Consider the following 6,000-nt stretch of genomic DNA (forward strand, 5'->3'; position numbering starts at 1 on the left):
CGGACAAGAAATAGACAGGCAGAGGCTTCAAGAACAATACTTGCTCCTGGTGGAGCTTGAACTCATAACCTTATCATCTAATTGCTGTATACTGCTGTATAAGTACAACACGCTAACAGATTGCACCACAGGATCCATCAACAACACTCTCACTGATCACCATATTTTGCAGAAACTGGGCTGTACGATATTCGTACCAAGTCAAAAATACTATTGAGGTACCTGGCTAGCTCAGTCGGCAGAGCATGAGACTCTTAATCTCAGGGTCGTGGGTTCGAGCCCCACGTTAGGTGATTATTTTCTCTGCCGAAACACCAACTCACTTCGCAAACAACCATCCGCTTGGAATTTCGAGCAAGCTTGCCACACTGCATAGCTGGTGATACAGAAGGCTATGAATGTGTATTCTATCTCTGCCTGCACTCTGACCGTCATCTCAATGACATACCTATTACCGGTGAATTGTACTCCTAAATGGATTGAATAAATTATCCTTTTCCGGACAAGAAATAGACAGGCAGAAGCTTCAAGAACAATACTTGCTCCTGGTGGGGCTTGAACTCATAACCTTATCATCTAATTGCTGTATACTGCTGTATAAGTACAACACGCTAACAGATTGCACCACAGGATCCATCAACAACACTCTCACTGATCACCATATTTTGCAGAAACTGGGATGTAAGATATTCGAACCAACTCAAAATCACCATTGAGGTACCTGGCTAGCTCAGTCGGTAGAGCATGAGACTCTTAATCTCAGGGTCGTGGTTTCGAGCCCCACGTTGGACTTTCGAGCAAGCTTGCCACACTGCATAGCTGATGATACAGAAGGCTATGCATTTGTATTCTAACTCTGCCTGCACTCTGACCTGTCATCTGAATGACATACTTATTACCGATGAATTGTACTCCTCAATGGATTGAATAAATGATCATTTTCCGGACAAGAAATAGACAGGCAGAGGCTTCAAGAACAATACTTGCTCCTGGTGGGGCTTGAACTCATAACCTTATCATCGTACCAAGTCAAAACCTTATTCGTACCAAGTCAAAAATACTATTGAGGTACCTGGCTAGCTCAGTCGGTAGAGCATGAGACTCTTAATCTCAGGGTCGTGGGTTCGAGCCCCACGTTAGGTGACTATTTTCCCTGCCGAAGCACCAACTCACTTCACAAACAGCCATCCGCTTGGAATTTCGAGCAGGCTTGCCAGCCTGCATGGCTGGTGATACATAGAAGGCTATGAATTTGTATTCTATCTCTGCCTGCACTCTGACCTGTCATCACAATGACATACCTATTACCAATGAATTTTACTCCTAAATGGATTGAATAAATTATCATTTTCCGGACAAGAAATAGACAGGCAGAGGCTTCAAGAACAATACTTGCTCCTGGTGGGGCTTGAACTCATAACCTTATCATCTAATTGCTGTATACTGCTGTATAAGTACAACACGCTAACAGATTGCACCACAGGATCCATCAACAACACGCACTGATCACCATATTTTGCTAAAACTGGGATGTAAGATATTCGAACCAACTCAAAATCACCATCGAGGTACCTGGCTAGCTCAGTCGGTAGAGCATGAGACTCTTAATCTCAGGGTCGTGGTTTCGAGCCCCACGTTGGACTTTCGAGCAAGCTTGCCACACTGCATAGCTGATGATACAGAAGGCTATGAATTTGTGTTCTATCTCTGCCTGCACTCTGACCTGTCATCTCAATGACATACCTATTACCAATGAATTGTACTCCTAAATGGATTGAATAAATTATAATTTTCCGGACAAGAAATAGACAGGCAGAGGCTTCAAGAAGAATACTTGCTCCTGGTGGGCCTTGAACTCATAACCTTCGCATCTAATTGCTGTATACTGCTGTATAAGTACAACACGCTAACAGATTGCACCACAGGATCCATCAACAACACGCACTGATCACCATATTTTGCAGAAACTGGGATGTAAGATATTCGAACTAACTCAAAATCACCATCGAAGTACCTGGCTAGCTCAGTCGGTAGAGCATGAGACTCTTAATCTCAGGGTCGTGGGTTCGAGCCCCACGTTAGGTGATTATTTTCTCTGCCGGAGCACTTCGCAAACAACCATCCGCTTGGAATTTCGAGCAAGCTTGCCACACTGCATAGCTGGTGATACAGAAGGCTATGAATTTGTATTCTATCTCTGCCTGCACTCTGACCTGTCATCTCAATTACATACCTATTACAGATGAATTGTACTCCTAAATGGATTGAATAAATTATCATTTTCCGGACAAGAAATAGACAGGCAGAGGCTTCAAGAACAATACTTGCTCCTGGTGGGGCTTGAACTCATAACCTTATCATCTAATTGCTGTATACTGCTATATAAGTACAACACGCTAACAGATTGCACCTCAGGATCCATCAACAACACTCTCACTGATCACCATATTTTGCAGAAACTGGGCTGTACGATATTCGTACCAAGTCAAAAATACTACTGAGGTACCTGGCTAGCTCAGTCGGTAGAGCATGATACTCTTAATCTCAGGGTCGTGGGTTCGAGCCCCACGTTAGGTGACTATTTTCTCTGCCGAAGCACCATCACTTCGCAAACAGCCATCCGCTTGGAATTTCGAGCAGGCTTCCCAGCCTGCATAGCTGGTGATACAGAAGGCTATGAATTTGTGTTCTATCTCTGCCTGCACTCTGACCTGTCATCTCAATGACATACCTATTACCAATGAATTGTACTCCTAAATGGATTGAATAAATTATCATTTTCCGGACAAGAAATAGACAGGCAGAGGCTTCAAGAAGAATACTTGCTCCTGGTGGGCCTTGAACTCATAACCTTCGCATTTAATTGCTGTATACTGCTGTATAAGTACAACACGCTAACAGATTGCACCACAGGATCCATCAATAACACGCACTGATCACCATATTTTGCAGAAACTGGGATGTACGATATTCGTACCAGGTCAAAGATACTGTTGAGGTACCTGGCTAGCTCAGTTGGTAGAGCATGAGACTCTTAATCTCAGGGTCGTGGGTTCGAGCCCAACGTTAGGTGACTATTTTCTCTGCCGAAGCACTACCTCACTTCGCAAACAGCCATCCGCTTGGAATTTCGAGCAAGCTTGCCACACTGCATATCTGGTGATACAGAAGGCTATGAATTTGTATTCTATCTCTGCCTGCACTCTGACCTGTCATCTCAATGGATTGAATAAATTATCATTTTCCGGACAAGAAATAGACAGGCAGAGGCTTCAAGAAGAATACTTGCTCCTGGTGGGCCTTGAACTCATAACCTTCGCATTTAATTGCTGTATACTGCTGTATAAGTACAACACGCTAACAGATTGCACCACAGGATCCATCAACAACACGCACTGATCACCATATTTTGCAGAAACTGGGATGTACGATATTCGAACCAACTCAAAATCACCATTGAGGCACCTGGCTAGCTCAGTCGGTAGAGCATGAGACTCTTAATCTCAGGGTCGTGGGTTCGAGCCCCACGTTAGGTGATTTTTTTCTCTGCCAAAGCACCAACTCACTTCGCAAACAACCATCCGCTTGGAATTTCGAGCAAGCTTGCCACACTGCATAGCTGGTGATACAGAAGGCTATGAATTTGTATTCTATCTCTGCCTGCACTCTGACCTGTCATCTCAATGACATACCTATTACAGATGAATTGTACTCCTAAATGGATTGAATAAATTATCATTTTCCGGACAAGAAATAGACAGGCAGAGGCTTCAAGAACAATACTTGCTCCTGGTGGGGCTTGAACTCATAACCTTATCATCTAATTGCTGTTTACTGCTGTATAAGTACAACACGCTAACAGATTGCACCACAGGATCCATCAACAACACTCTCACTGATCACCATATTTTGCAGAAACTGGGCTGTACGATATTCGTACCAAGTCAAAACTACTTTTGAGGTACCTGGCTAGCTCAGTCGTTAGAGCATGAGACTCTTAATCTCATGGTCGTGGGTTCGAGCCCCACGTTAGGTGACTATTTTCTCTGCCGAAGCACCAACTCACTTCGCAAACAGCCATCCGCTTGGAATTTCGAGCAGGCTTACCAGCCTGCATAGCTGGTGATACATAGAAGATACATAGAAGGCTATGAATTTGTATTCTATCTCTGCCTGCACTCTGACCTGTCATCACAATGACATACCTATTACCAATGAATTGTACTCCTAAATGGATTGAATAAATTATCATTTTCCGGACAAGAAATAGACAGGCAGAGGCTTCAAGAAGAATACTTGCTCCTGGTGGGCCTTGAACTCATAACCTTCGCATCTAATTGCTGTATACTGCTGTATAAGTACAACACGCTAACAGATTGCACCACAGGATCCATCAACAACACGCACTGATCACCATATTTTGCAGAAACTGGGATGTAAGATATTCGAACCAACTCAAAATCACCATCGAGGTACCTGGCTAGCTCAGTCGGTAGAGCATGAGACTCTTAATCTCAGGGTCGTGGTTTCGAGCCCCACGTTGGAATTTCGAGCAAGCTTGCCACACTGCATAGCTGGTGATACAGAAGGCTATGAATTTGTATTCTATCTCTGCCTGCACTCTGACCTGTCATCTCAATGACATACCTATTACCAATGAATTGTACTCCTAAATGGATTGAATAAATTATAATTTTCCGGACAAGAAATAGACAGGCAGAGGCTTCAAGAAGAATACTTGCTCCTGGTGGGCCTTGAACTCATAACCTTCGCAAATAATTGCTGGATACTGCTGTATAAGTACAACACGCTAACAGATTGCACCTCAGGATCCATCAACAACACACTCACTGATCACCATATTTTGCAGAAACTGGGCTGTACGATATTCGTACCAAGTCAAAAATACTACTGAGGTACCTGGCTAGCTCAGTCGGTAGAGCATGAGACTCTTAATCTCAGGGTCGTGGGTTCGAGCCCCACGTTAGGTGACTATTTTCTCTGCCGAAGCACTACCTCACTTCGCAAACAGCCATCCGCTTGGAATTTCGAGCAAGCTTGCCACACTGCATATCTGGTGATACAGAAGGCTATGAATTTGTATTCTATCTCTGCCTGCACTCTGACCTGTCATCTCAATGGATTGAATAAATTATCATTTTCCGGACAAGAAATAGACAGGCAGAGGCTTCAAGAAGAATACTTGCTCCTGGTGGGCCTTGAACTCATAACCTTCGCATTTAATTGCTGTATACTGCTGTATAAGTACAACACGCTAACAGATTGCACCACAGGATCCATCAACAACACGCACTGATCACCATATTTTGCAGAAACTGGGATGTACGATATTCGAACCAACTCAAAATCACCATTGAGGCACCTGGCTAGCTCAGTCGGTAGAGCATGAGACTCTTAATCTCAGGGTCGTGGGTTCGAGCCCCACGTTAGGTGATTTTTTTCTCTGCCAAAGCACCAACTCACTTCGCAAACAACCATCCGCTTGGAATTTCGAGCAAGCTTGCCACACTGCATAGCTGGTGATACAGAAGGCTATGAATTTGTATTCTATCTCTGCCTGCACTCTGACCTGTCATCTCAATGACATACCTATTACAGATGAATTGTACTCCTAAATGGATTGAATAAATTATCATTTTCCGGACAAGAAATAGACAGGCAGAGGCTTCAAGAACAATACTTGCTCCTGGTGGGGCTTGAACTCATAACCTTATCATCTAATTGCTGTTTACTGCTGTATAAGTACAACACGCTAACAGATTGCACCACAGGATCCATCAACAACACTCTCACTGATCACCATATTTTGCAGAAACTGGGCTGTACGATATTCGTACCAAGTCAAAACTACTTTTGAGGTACCTGGCTAGCTCAGTCGTTAGAGCATGAGACTCTTAATCTCATGGTCGTGGGTTCGAGCCCCACGTTAGGTGACTATTTTCTCTGCCGAAGCACCAACTCACTTCGCAAACAGCCATC

The 6,000-nt window shown here is 43.8% G+C and overlaps 5 non-coding genes across 5 annotated transcripts; all 5 read left to right on the forward strand.

The window, feature by feature from the left end:
• Positions 1-1,070: 1,070 nt before the first annotated feature.
• On the forward strand, positions 1,071-1,143 carry trnak-cuu (transfer RNA lysine (anticodon CUU)). Its single transcript has one exon. It is a non-coding gene; the product is annotated as a tRNA-Lys (tRNA).
• An 869-nt stretch (positions 1,144-2,012) lies between these two features.
• On the forward strand, positions 2,013-2,085 carry trnak-cuu (transfer RNA lysine (anticodon CUU)). Its single transcript has one exon. It is a non-coding gene; the product is annotated as a tRNA-Lys (tRNA).
• Positions 2,086-3,463: 1,378 nt separating this feature from the next.
• On the forward strand, positions 3,464-3,536 carry trnak-cuu (transfer RNA lysine (anticodon CUU)). Its single transcript has one exon. It is a non-coding gene; the product is annotated as a tRNA-Lys (tRNA).
• A 1,382-nt stretch (positions 3,537-4,918) lies between these two features.
• trnak-cuu (transfer RNA lysine (anticodon CUU)) lies at positions 4,919-4,991 on the forward strand. The gene has a single exon. It is a non-coding gene; the product is annotated as a tRNA-Lys (tRNA).
• Positions 4,992-5,381: 390 nt separating this feature from the next.
• On the forward strand, positions 5,382-5,454 carry trnak-cuu (transfer RNA lysine (anticodon CUU)). Its single transcript has one exon. It is a non-coding gene; the product is annotated as a tRNA-Lys (tRNA).
• Positions 5,455-6,000: the final 546 nt, after the last annotated feature.

This window comes from Oncorhynchus clarkii, chromosome 2 (genome assembly GCF_045791955.1).
Source record: "Oncorhynchus clarkii lewisi isolate Uvic-CL-2024 chromosome 2, UVic_Ocla_1.0, whole genome shotgun sequence".
NCBI classification, from domain to species: domain Eukaryota; kingdom Metazoa; phylum Chordata; class Actinopteri; order Salmoniformes; family Salmonidae; genus Oncorhynchus; species Oncorhynchus clarkii.